This window comes from Lathyrus oleraceus, chromosome 3 (genome assembly GCF_024323335.1).
Source record: "Lathyrus oleraceus cultivar Zhongwan6 chromosome 3, CAAS_Psat_ZW6_1.0, whole genome shotgun sequence".
NCBI classification, from domain to species: Eukaryota; Viridiplantae; Streptophyta; class Magnoliopsida; order Fabales; family Fabaceae; genus Lathyrus; species Lathyrus oleraceus.
The window spans coordinates 203,233,234-203,246,175 of NC_066581.1; the positions used below are offsets into that span (position 1 = coordinate 203,233,234).

Sequence of the window (12,942 nt, forward strand, 5' to 3'; positions counted from 1 at the left end):
ATTATATATATATTTTATGTGTGTGTTTATTTCCTTTATATTCATATTATAGTCTAATAGTATTTATTTGTTTGTTTAATGTTTAAATTTTACTTTCATAAAATTGTGCAAGCTTTATTCTATCAGGAAAAACAATGAAAATGCTATCCGGACTCCCAGACCAAAAAGAGCATGGAGAAGCCCATACCAAAATCTCCAAATTTCGGCCCAGCTCAATTTTGCTCTTGTGGCGCCCGCCATAGACCCTATGGCGCCCGCCACGGTGTCTGGTATATGCGAGGCAGATTAACATAATTCACCATTTTTGGCCCTTCAAACTTCCAAAACCCATTTTTTCCTCTTCCAAAAACTCCCTTGAACCCCATAAAAGCTCCTACATTTATCATCTTCCCACCATACAATTTACCTTACCAATTTCCATTTTAATTTTCATCCATCAATATCCATAAAAATCCCACCTTTACCACCCTATATATATAAACACATTTTCATCTTCTTCAACACATTCAAAGAGCAAAACAATGGAGTTCAACGAATATATTCTTCGCGAAGGGAAACCTGGGGATAGCCAGAGAAAGATTATTGAAAGGTTGCAAAATCGGGAAATTCTCCCGACGAGGTACGTGGATGATAACTGTCTGTATACTTTGGGTATCCACCACAGTATTTTTCATCTGTTAGATTTTTTTAGGCTTGCACACTATTTTTGTAAACAGAGAGCCTACCTTTGAGCGTCTGACAATCGAGTTTTTAAGTTCTTTAATTTATATTGTCAGCCCTAACACTGCTAGTACAATTGGTACTATTAAATTTTGAATGTTTGTTGTTGAGTATGAGTTTAGTACCAACGAACTAGCAGGTCTGTTAGGAATTCCTCATGGGGAAGGTGCTATTTGTGAGACCCCTTTGGATTCAAACTGGTCGGTTGAGGTGTTTTCCTTCTGGAAGAGATTGTCTAATACTTTAATAAATTATTTTGAAGGAATTCTTGCCTCAACCATCCATAACCCGACCATTAGAGTTTTTAGACATCTGTTGGCATATACTATTTTTGGCCGAGAGAATCCAAACAAGGTTAATGCTCGGGAGCTTCTATTTTTACAAGGAAGCCTCACAAATAGGAAGATTAATTCGATCCCGTTTATGATTGCTCATATGGCTTTAACTCTTAATAAAGCGGGACCTATTGTTTTTGGAGGACTCATTACGTCTATTGCTCGGGCTCTTAACCTGAACAATGAGATAGCTACCTTAGTTCCCTTAGCTCCTCGCACAATCAACCTTAAATTTCTAAAAGATATGAAATTGTACCGAGTGAGAAGAGAGGGAGGTTATGTGCTTATGATTCGTGGTGCAGCTATCCCATCTGTTGCCTTACCGTGCACTACACGTACTGATGTACGTAATGAAAGGAACTGGACCTATGTTTTAGATGCTCCACCTGTTTTAGGTCCACTTCCTCCTAATGTTCCTGATGAGGAGGGACACGACACTGATGAATAGTTTGATTGGAGAGAGCAATCTCTTGTACCTCATGTGTCCCCCCATCACCCTTCACCACCACACACCACACCATCTTCTTCTTTTGCAGGTTCTGCTCCTGGATTCTATATTATTGAGGAGATGTGGCGTGACCACATGGCTAGAGAACAAAGGCGTGATGGCCTACTCTCTACCATTTAGCAAAAACTGGCGGACAACATGAGCTTCATGCAAGAATCGCAACGGAGGGCAGATCGATCCTATGCGACTGTGTCACAGACCTTGCATGCAATCACAAACGAGCAATCCCGTCAGCGGAACTACCACCGTGAGCATTTTGCGCTGATGGAGGCCACTCAGGGTTCCATTTTAGGCAACCTTCGAGAGGTGAGGACTGCTCAGGCTGCCTTATCGGCCAGGATGGACCAGAGAGACCGTCGTCGCAGCAGATCCCATCGTCCACCACAGGATGGCGAAGGGACCAGTGGTCAACAGTAGTGTGACGGGTTACTCTCCCTTTATCTTATTTCGAAACATTGGGGACAATGTTCGATTTAAGTGTGGGAGGAGATTTTATCGCTTTCTATTTCCCTTTACTATTTTTAGTTAGATTGTTTATTTTTATTGCTTTTTAGTTGTTTACTTTGTTTTATTTTGTTTTTAGTTAGTATGTTTTAGAAAATACACATGTCTGACGAGTCACCAGTATAGTGTATCTTTAGTACATCCTCATCTCCCCATTCCTTTAGCGCTACCAAAATGTTTTGCAAAAGAAAACGGTGTTGTTCTGAAAGTTTTTGGGCTTTAAGACAGGTTTGAGTTAGGATGTGGTGACTTGGGAGAACTTTTTGAAACATCAGTATCGTTTTAGCACCATAGACTTCATGAATATAGGAATCACTTCCGAAACCCCATATACCATGGCCTTAATTATCATTTCAATATAGTCCTCAATAGTTTATTCTAGCAGTCACCTCCGGCCTAAGCATGCTCTACGTAGGGGACCGATGAACATAAGTGAATGATCCAATGCAATAAATGAAGAAAAAGGCAACTCCGGGATAGGTGACCCTCACAAAGTCATTTAAACTAAAAAGTTATAAAAATTTGCTGCAAAAGAAAAAGAAAAAAAACTCACCCACTGTTAGTTGGTTCAGAGGTATCTGGCACTGAACTCAATAAGGCGGATTACGATCCGATCCCCCACAACTACGTTTGGATAAATTAAAAGGGTTTGCACAGATTTATGTGCCAGAAACCCCATGTTTAGGATCAGAATCACTAACCGGTCACTCTACTATGAAGCATGTACGGGTAACGGGCTTAATGTGATTGCGCCTGAATGAAAAGGACCCAAAAAGAGATGAAGAGGTAGGCCTAAGTATTGTGGGATAATATGGGTTGGTTAATATATGAATGGAGTTTATGTCCGTGTCTGCGGATAAGTGTCATCACGATACCCTTGGTTCACTCAGTTAGTACCTATCACTGCATCCCGACTTGAACTTAGAAGCCCTTTTAGCCCGAATCTCTCGTCGACACCGGTTCTTCTTCTTTGAGCTTTTAAGTGTTTTACTTGTAGACAAGCAAGGGTTTAAGTGTGGGAGAATTTGATGACACTGAAATTCACCGTATTTTCGACTCCGATTTCGCATGCATTTTAGTTATTTTATTGTTATTTTGTTATGTTATTACTATGTTTTTCTTTGTTTTCAGGTTTTCAATCTAATCGGAGCCCCGATTGAGAAAAGGAGCGAAAATGAGCTAAAAAGCCATAAAATCAGCATTTTACACTTGTGGCTCCCACTGTGGCGGGCGCCATGGGTCCAGCCATGACGTGTTCCAGTCTCAATCTCTCCTCAACTGCCACGCCTCCCATGATCTCCACTTGGGCGCTGCAATTTCCTCCTGTGGCGGGCGCCATGATGTTGTGGCGGGCGCCACAAGAACAAAATGGTTCCCGCCCATTTTCAAACTTAGGGGCATCCTTGTAATCTCCATGTTTTCTTCTTGCCTATAAATAGAGCCTTGATTTCATTTGTTTAAGCATCCAAACTTAGTCACAACTAGGCATATATCACTATTGTGTAAAAGTGGTAATCGCTTCACATCGGAGTGTTGCCACACTGTGTAATCGAGTCTGTAATCGAGTTTGGAGCACTTTGGAAGGAAGTTTAATCCTGCCGCCATTTTCATTTCTGTTTCGCACTTTATTCGACCCTCCGATTGGAGCAGGTTTTATTGCTTTACCTTTGTCTACTTTATTTTCCCGCACCGCCTTTATTTTGTTTACTTTCATGCGCTCGCACCTTACTTTGTTTATTTCCCGCACTGCCTTTATTTTGTTTATTTTCCCGCACTGCCTTTATTTTGTTTACTTTCCCGCACTCGCACTTTACTTTGTTTATTTCTCGCACTACACTACTTTCCTTTATTTCTTGCACCGCACTACTTTTATTTACTTTCCTGCACCCGCACTACTTTAATTTATTTTCCGCACTCGCACTACTTTTATTTACTTTCCTGCACTCGCACTTATTACCTTTCTTTTAAAAAAGTCTTTTATTTATCCGTTTTTATAATAAAAATTAAAATGTATTTTTACTTTACCATGTCTAGCTAAACCTATAATGGTTAGAATGTAAGGATCGTAATTGAACCGATAATCCGTACAATTGTTCGTAGAAACACTTAAGGGCTATTTTGACTTTCAACTTAAGTTTTCCCGCACTTAATTTCCGTTGGGTAAGATCGAAAGCCATCCGACGTCTGTTTAAACTTAGTTGTTTTTAACTATTTCAAATACAGCGAAAGCATTTTCTTTAGTTCATTAGGAGTTTTTAACTTAAAAAGAAAAGTGATTTTAAAACTATTTTCGGACGCGTTTATAAGTTTAGAGTCTGGTTCGTGAGAACCTCTTTTGGTTAAGAAATCCAGGTCAACATACTTTTCAACTTAGTCAAGACACTATATTTCTTAAAAATAGGTTTACTACTCTAACGCAATGCGTGCCTTTTTATAAGTGACAATAAGAGGGTTTTATTAGGGAGTACAACTTGGACTTGTGGCGGGCGCCATGGACTTGTGGCGGGCGCCACAAGAGGAAAAATTTTCCCTCCCAAATTCAAACTGAAGGGCATCCTTGTCATTTCCATCATTTTACTTGCCTATAAATAGAGACTCAAATTAATTTGTTTAATCACCCAAACTTAGAGCAGAGGAAGATCCAGAGCAAAATTAGTTTCACTTAGGCATATATTCAGTATTTTAAAAGTGGTAATCGCTTCGCATTGAGGTGTTACCACAATTGTGTAATCAAGTATATGATCGAGTATGTAATCGAGTTTGGAGCACTTTGGAAGGAAGTTAATCTTGCCGCCATTTTCATTTCCACTTTGCATTTTATTCAACCCTCCGATTGGAGCAGGTTTTTATTGCCTTGCCTTTATCTATTTATTTCCCGCACTGTCTTTACTTTACTTTATTTATTTCCCGCACTGTCTTTACTTTATTTATTTCCCGCACTCGTTTTACTTTATTTATTTCTCGCACTCGCTTTACTTTATTTATTTCTCGCACTCGCTTTACTTTATTTATTTCTCGCACTCGCTTTACTTTCATTTATTTCTCGCACTCGCTTTACTTTTATTTACTTTCCGCACTCGCACTACTTTTATTTACTTTCCGCACTCACACTATTTTTATTTACTTTCCGCACTCGCACTACTTTTATTTACTTTCCGCACTCGCACTACTTTTATTTACTTTCCGCACTCGCACTACTTTTATTTAAATTAAAATGCACCTTTACTTTACCATGTCTAACTAAACCTATAAGGTTAGAATGTAAGGATCGTAATTGAACCGATAATCGTACAATTGTTCGTAGAAACACTTAAGGGCTATTTTGACTTTCAACTTAAGTTTTCCCGCACTTAATTTCCGTTGGGTAAGATCGAAAGCCGTCCAACGTCTATTTAAACTTAATTGTTTTTAACTATTTCAAATACAGCAAAAGCGCTTTGTTTAGTTCATTAGGAGTTTTTAACTTAAGAAGAAAAGTGATTTTAAAACTATTTTCGGACGCGTTTATAAGTTTATAGTCTGGTTCGTGAGAACCTCTTTTGGTTAAGAAATCCAGGTTAAAATACTTTTCAACTTAGTCAAGATACTACATTTCTTAAAAATAGGTTTACTACTCTAACGCAATGCGCGCCTTTTTATAAGTGACAATAAGAGGGTTTGATTAGGGAGTACAACTCGGTTCTGAATACTCGAAAGCAACAGTTCCTGTTAAATTGGTTTTTTTCAAAGTAGGAAATACTGCCCATAAGTAGTTCTATTAGCAAGTACTTGGATTATTAATTGATTATGTGAATTACATTCGAGCCTGTCTTTATTAATCGAATTTTATTTAATACTTTACTTTTCATTGCACACTCTAAAAACCCCTATTTTGATTACCTTTGATAAACACCATAACAATAGATTACGATAGATTGACACTTGGTCTCTGTGGATTCGACAATCTTTTATATTACTCTGACGCGTTCGTATACTTGCGAAAAGCACGCATCAAGTTTTTGGCACCGTTTCCAGGGACCAATTTCGTCAAATTTCATTACCCTGTTGTTATATCGTTTAGACTTAGGTTATTTCCCGCCGGTCAATGCGAAAAGCTCGCAGCACTGAAAGCTTAGTATATCCTCTAGTGGAACCTGAACGTTACGCTCACGCACGTTTGTTCTTTTGATAGAATTAGGAGAATTATGGCCGAAGATCAAAACCAAAGACCTCTTAAGGACTTCTCCCAACCATCTAACGAAGAACCTAGTTCTAGTATAGTAAACCCAACCATCCCAGCTAATAATTTCGAACTTAAACCCTCCCTGTTGCAACTAGTGCAACAGAGACAATTCGCAGGTCTCGCTACTGAGAACCCAAACCAACATTTAAAAATCTTTCTCCAATTCGCAGACACTTTTAAAACCAATAGAGCTTCTCCTGAGGCAATACGTTTAAGATTATTCCCTTTTTCCCTCAGAGATAAAGCCCTATCATGGTTAGATTCCCTTCCACCCAATTCCATTACGACTTGGGATAACCTTAGAAGAGTTTTTCTTGCCAGATACTTTCCCCCAAGTAAGACCTCCGTTCTTCGAAACCATATAACTAGATTTACCCAGAACCAAGGAGAATCGCTGTTCGAAGCTTGGGAGAGATATAAAGAGTTGTTAAGAGCATGCCCACATCATGGTTTAGAAAATTGGTTAATCATTCAGACCTTCTATAATGGACTTCACTATAACACTAAGATGACCATCGACGCTGCCGCAGGCGGTGCGCTGATGAACAAACCTTATCCTGAAGCTAGTGCCCTCATCGAAGATATGGCTCAAAACCATCAATCACGGGGAGTCGAACGAGCGACAGTTGAGAAGAAGGAAGCCCAAGGAGGAGCGCATGAACTAAGCTCTATAGACATGATGCAAGCTAAAAGGGACGCATTAGCCCTCAAGGTCGAGCATATGTGCATAAACCCGAATACTGCAGCCACAGTTTCGTCGGATTGTGAGATATGTGGAACCAAAGGACACCAATCTGCAGAATAGTCTATTAAACGAAACCCACTCTGAGCAAGTGAACTACACGCAAGGGAACCCATATTCGAATACCTATAACCCTGGATGGAGGAATCACCCGAACTTCTCCTATAAAAACAATAACCCTATCCAAAATAATGCACCTCCAAGACAACCTGGTTACCAAGCCCCAAGACCAAATCAACCTATGCAACCTGTACCACCAAAGTCGAGCCTTGAGAAAATTATGGAAACTTTTATCAGTGCTCAAACCCAACAAAACAAGGAGTTCATGAACCAAAACATTCATGTTAACGAATTGATTACTCAGTTAGGAACCAAGGTTGACCAAATAGTTACTCATACTAAGATGCTTGAAACCCATATCTCTCAGGTAGCTTTAAACCAAGCCCCTCAGACCACACCTGGAGGACAGTTCTCTGGACAACCTCAACAGAATCCGAGAGAACAAGCCAATGCCATTACCCTACAAAGTGGGAACACTTATGATGAGCCACCAAACCCAAGATTGAGTGAACCCGAAACTTCTAAGGAATATACCAAACCCCCTGACAAAGTAAAGGAACCAGAGGAATCTGAAAAATAGGAAGGTCAAGAAAAAGGAGAAGAACCTAAAACTTACGTACCACCCCCGCCATATAAACCACCTATACCATATCCTCAAAGACTCAAACAAACCCAGATCAATAACCAATATCAGAAATTTATTAAAGTTATAGAAAAACTTCACGTAGAAATCCCTTTCACAGAAGCCATCACCCAAATACCTTCTTATGCAAAGTTTCTCAAAGACATCCTTACCAACAAATGTAGAATAGACGATCCGAAACCCTTGGAATGCAATTCTATTTCCGAGAATAAGGTAGCTAAAAAGGATAAAGATCCTGGAAATTTCTCCATTCCTTGTCTCTTGGGAAGTCATGTCATCGAAAAAGCTTTTCTAGACTTAGGAGCTAGTGTGAGCTTAATGCCTTTAGCGGTTTGTGAGAGGTTAAACTTAGGAGAATTACAGCCTACTAAGATGTCACTTCAGTTAGCCGATAGATCTGTTAAGTATCCATAGGCATTTTAGAAGATGTCCCTGTTAGGATAGGTCAGTTATTTATCCTTACTGACTTCGTTGTCATGGACAACATAGAGGACAATGATATACCAATCCTTCTAGGTAGACCATTCTTATCAATTGCAGGAGCCATAATAGATGTCAAGAGAGGAAAGTTGACCTTTGAGGTAGGTGACGAGAAAATAGAATTTATACTTTCGAAATTTCTTATGGCACTTGTGATTGGAGACGCGTGTTATGCCATAGATATCATTGATGAATGCGTTAGGGAATTAGAACAAGAAAAAATCATAAAAACAATTAAGTTACCATCAACCCTCATAATGGAAGATGATGACTTTAGAAAACCATACATCGATGATAACCTTTACGAATGTTTATCCCTTACCCCAGATCCTATGCCATTCCCTAAGAAACCAACCTTAGAACTTAAGGAACTGCCTAAGAACCTGAGATATGAGTTCCTCGATGAAGAGATGAACCGTCCAGTTATAGTCAGTGCTACCTTGAGCCAAGAGGAAACGAACCAACTTTTAGATATTTTACGAAGATATCCCTCAGCCTTAGGATATAATATCTTTGACCTGAAAGGTATAAGCCCATTCGTATGCATGCATCAGATTTCACTCAAAGAAGATTCAAAACCCTCCAGAGAACATCAGAGAAGAATAAACCCTATAATGAGTGATGTTGTTAAAAAGGAAGTTCTTAAGTTACTTGAGGCAGGTATAATCTACCAGATCTCGGATAGTAAGTGGGTGAGCCCTGTGCATGTAGTACCTAAAAATGGAGGCATCACAGTCGTGCAAAACGATAAAGGCGAACATGTAGCAAAACGGTTAGAAGGAGGATGGTGGATGTGTATAGATTATAGAAAATTAAATAAAGCAACCAGGAAGGATCATTTCCCTTTACCATTTATAGACCAGATGTTAGAGCGTCTAGCCAGACACTCTTATTTCTGCTATCTAGATGGATACTCTGGATTCTTCCAAATACCTATCCACCCCGAAGATCAAGAAAAAACTACATTTACATGCCCTTATGGAACTTTTGCCTACAGACGAATGCCATTCGGCCTTTATAATGCCCCAACTACTTTCCAACGCTGCATGATGTCAATCTTTGCAGATTACCTAGATGGTATCATGGAAGTGTTTATGGATGATTTCTCGGTTTGCGGATTTGATTTCCACAATTGTCTTGCTAACCTTGAGAAAATCCTGGAGAGATGCGTGGAGGTAAACCTCGTGCTAAACTGACAAAAGTGTCATTTTATGGTGACCGAAGGAATAGTTTTAGGACATATAGTTTCCAAAAAAGGTATAGAGGTAGATAGAGCTAAGATAGAAGTTATAGAAAACCTAAAACCACCCAAAAATATCAGAGAAGTCCAAAGTTTTCTTGGACACGCTGGATTCTACCGGCGTTTTATCAAGGACTTCTCCAAAATAACTAAACCTTTAACTGGACTTTTAATGAAAGATGCCTAATTCATTTTCGATGAAAAATATAATGACGCATTTAATATTTTATAGCAAGCATTAGTATCAGCACCCGTTATGAAACCACCTGATTGGTCAGAACCTTTTGAGATAATGTGCGATGCTAGTGATTATGCGGTTGGAGCCGTTCTAGGATAAAGGAAAGATAAAAAATTACATGCAATATATTATGCCAGTAGAACCCTAGCGCTGCCCAACTTAACTACGCAACAACTAAAAAGGAATTACTCGCTGTAGTCTTCGCTATAGACAAATTTAGATCTTATCTAGTAGGAGCAAAAATTATATTTTACACTGATCATGCTACCATTTGTTACCTATTAAGTAAAAAGGATGCCAAGCCCAGGTTACTCCGATGGATTCTATTACTACAAGAGTTTGATTTAGATATAAGAGATAAAAAAAAAGGCACTGAAAATGTAGTAGCTGATCACCTTTCTAGGCTAGAACATCTAAAACCAGACTTAGTACCCATAAACGATGATTTTGCCTATGATAGATGATAGCTAGACTAGAAACCATTGAAGACGATAACCTAGGCCCTCATGAGCACTTCCAAAATTCCTTAGCAGTAAGTAACGTATCATGGTATGCAGACTTTGTTAATTACCTAGCCGCTGATATCATACCCCCTAATCTTGACTACCACCGCAAGAAGAAATTCTTCCACGATGTGAGAAACTTTTATTGGGACGAACCGCTCCTTTTCAAAAGGGGTAAAGATGGCATTTTTCGCCGTTGCGTTCCAGAAGAGGAGGTAAAAAGTATTATCGAGCATTGTCATTTTGCACCCTATGGTGGACATGCGAGCACCTCTAAGACATACGCCAAGATCCTTCAAGCTGGCCTATTTTGGCCTACCATATGGCGTAATGTTTATGCTTGCATTGTCAAATGTGATAGATGCCAACGCACTGGAAACATTTCAAGGCGTGACGAAATGCCTCTAAGAAACATTCAGGAAGTAGAACTCTTCGACGTATGGGGTAAAGATTTCATGGGACCTTTCCCACCATCCTTAGGAAATAGGTATATCTTAGTAGCCGTAGACTACGTGTCTAAGTGGATTGAAGCCATATCTGCACCCACAAACGATACTAGGGTGGTGATTAAGCTATTTAAAAACTATATATTCCCTAGATTTGGAACACCATGTTTAGTCATAAGCGATGGAGGATCACACTTCATATCGAGGATATTTGATAAACTTTTAAGAAAATATGGAGTTAGGCATAGAGTATCAACACCATACCACCCACAGACTAGTGGCCAAGTACAAGTATCCAACAGGGAGATAAAACAAATCCTAGAAAAAACAATTTCAATATCTAGGAGAGACTGGTCTCAGAAGCTTCAAGAAGAATTATGGGCCTAACGAACCGTTTTTAAAACCCCTATAGGAACTACTCCCTACCAACTAGTTTATGGAAAATCCTGTCACTTACCTTTCGAGTTAGAGCATAAGGCCTATTGGGCCATTAAAACCTTGAATTTAGACTACCTGACCGCTGGAGAAAAGCGTATCCTTGACATTCATAAACTAGAAGAACTTAGGCAATCTGCCTACGAGAATGCAAAAATATACAAAGAGAGAACAAAAGCCTGGCACGACAAAAGAATAGTAAAGAAAAACTTCAATATAGGCGACCCTGTTCTCCTTTTCAACTCTAGGTTACGACTCTTCCCTGGGAAGCTACGCTCAAGATGGACTGGCCCTTTCGAAGTATCCAAGATTCTGAGATCCGGAGCCGTAGAAATCAAGAACGAAACCTGTAGTCCATTCATCGTAAATGGACAAAGACTGAAGCTCTACGAAAGAGGAGACAATCCAGCATACTACTCAAGCCACACTCTGATTGATCCACCGATTCCTACTATTACAGGTGTATAAATTCTGATCGTCAAGCTAATAACGTTAAACAAGCGCTGCGTGGGAGGTAACCCATGGTTTTTCATTTTACTTTTTCGCATTTATTTAATTTTATTTTATTTTTATTTTCACCGAGACTAAACATTTGAATGGTTTGTATTTTCAGGATCCCTTTCCTAACTTTTACAGGATGCAGGATTTCGATGATATGCACGTAGCCTATAGAGATGATGCTCAGAGAGAGCGCTACATCGCTCTTTATCAGCGTCCTATGGCGCCCACACATTATCCAGATCAGCACTGCATGGAGGCACTGGGCATTGAGCCGAGTATCCGATTTTTGAGCCACCAGCTCCATTGGGACGAGTTCGCTGACGACCTGAGTAACACCTACAGGAACTTGACATTGGAGTTCCTCAATTCATTTGATTATGACCCGTACTCTGGACCGGATGGGTATGTTGCTTTCAGGCTCTTTGGAGTCGAGTACTCTTTCATCCAGAAAGAGTTCGGTGACCTATTGGGTTTCCAGACCACTCCTGACGCTATCCCCGAGACACCTATGGGATACTTTCTGGGTAAGGAGGTGGAAAAGTTCTAGAGTGATATATCAGGTGGAGGGAGCCAGGATCCTTCTACGCAGATGTCCCAGGCTATACATAACCCCGCTTTTAGATACTTCCAGATGATACTGGCACATTCCTTCCTAGGAAGACCGGATGCTGAGACCTTACTGAGTGAAGAGGAGATCTTCCTACTATTTTGTGCATCCCAGTCTCGCCCAGTAGCATGTGGGAACTTTCTGTTATGTGGCCTCAGCGGTGTTTCCAGATCGACCGAAGGAGTCATCCATGTAGGAGGGATCATCACACAGATTGCTATCGCTTTAGGTCTATCTCGCAAGTTGTTACATCTCCGGACCTACTGTGGGTACACTACCATGGATATCGACTTTTGTTTGACCAGAGGGTTGATGAGGAGATCCTCCTTCCACCCATGTCAGTTCAGATTGCTAGTCGACAGCGAGGCGATTCATTATTTTACACTACCTGATCCTATGATGACTAGTGTGCATGATCCAAGAAATTGGAGTTATGCTCTAGAGGGCTAGGGAGAGACTATCGAGGAGCCGAGATCACCACCTATTGCTGAGTATACGCCTACACCACCTTCTCCCAGAATCACTGTATTCTCTAACAATCTATCATTGCAGACCCCAAACATCCGCACCCAGATTACAGAATGTCGTAGAGAGATCATAGAGCTTAGACAGGAGGTGGCGGACCTCACCTTACAGATGGGAGTATCTGATCTCACTCACGCTACCGAGGCCGACTATTTATACCAGGAGATCACAGAGCTTAGGTAGGAGGTAGCCATGCTCCGTGGATCTACTCAGGAAGACGAAACCCCTACTAT

At 40.2% G+C, this 12,942-nt stretch overlaps 1 non-coding gene across 1 annotated transcript; it reads right to left on the bottom strand.

Annotated features, from left to right (window-relative positions):
* Positions 1-6,635: 6,635 nt before the first annotated feature.
* LOC127133063 (small nucleolar RNA R71) lies at positions 6,636-6,742 on the bottom strand. The gene has a single exon (XR_007807058.1). It is a non-coding gene; the product is annotated as a small nucleolar RNA R71 (small nucleolar RNA).
* Positions 6,743-12,942: the final 6,200 nt, after the last annotated feature.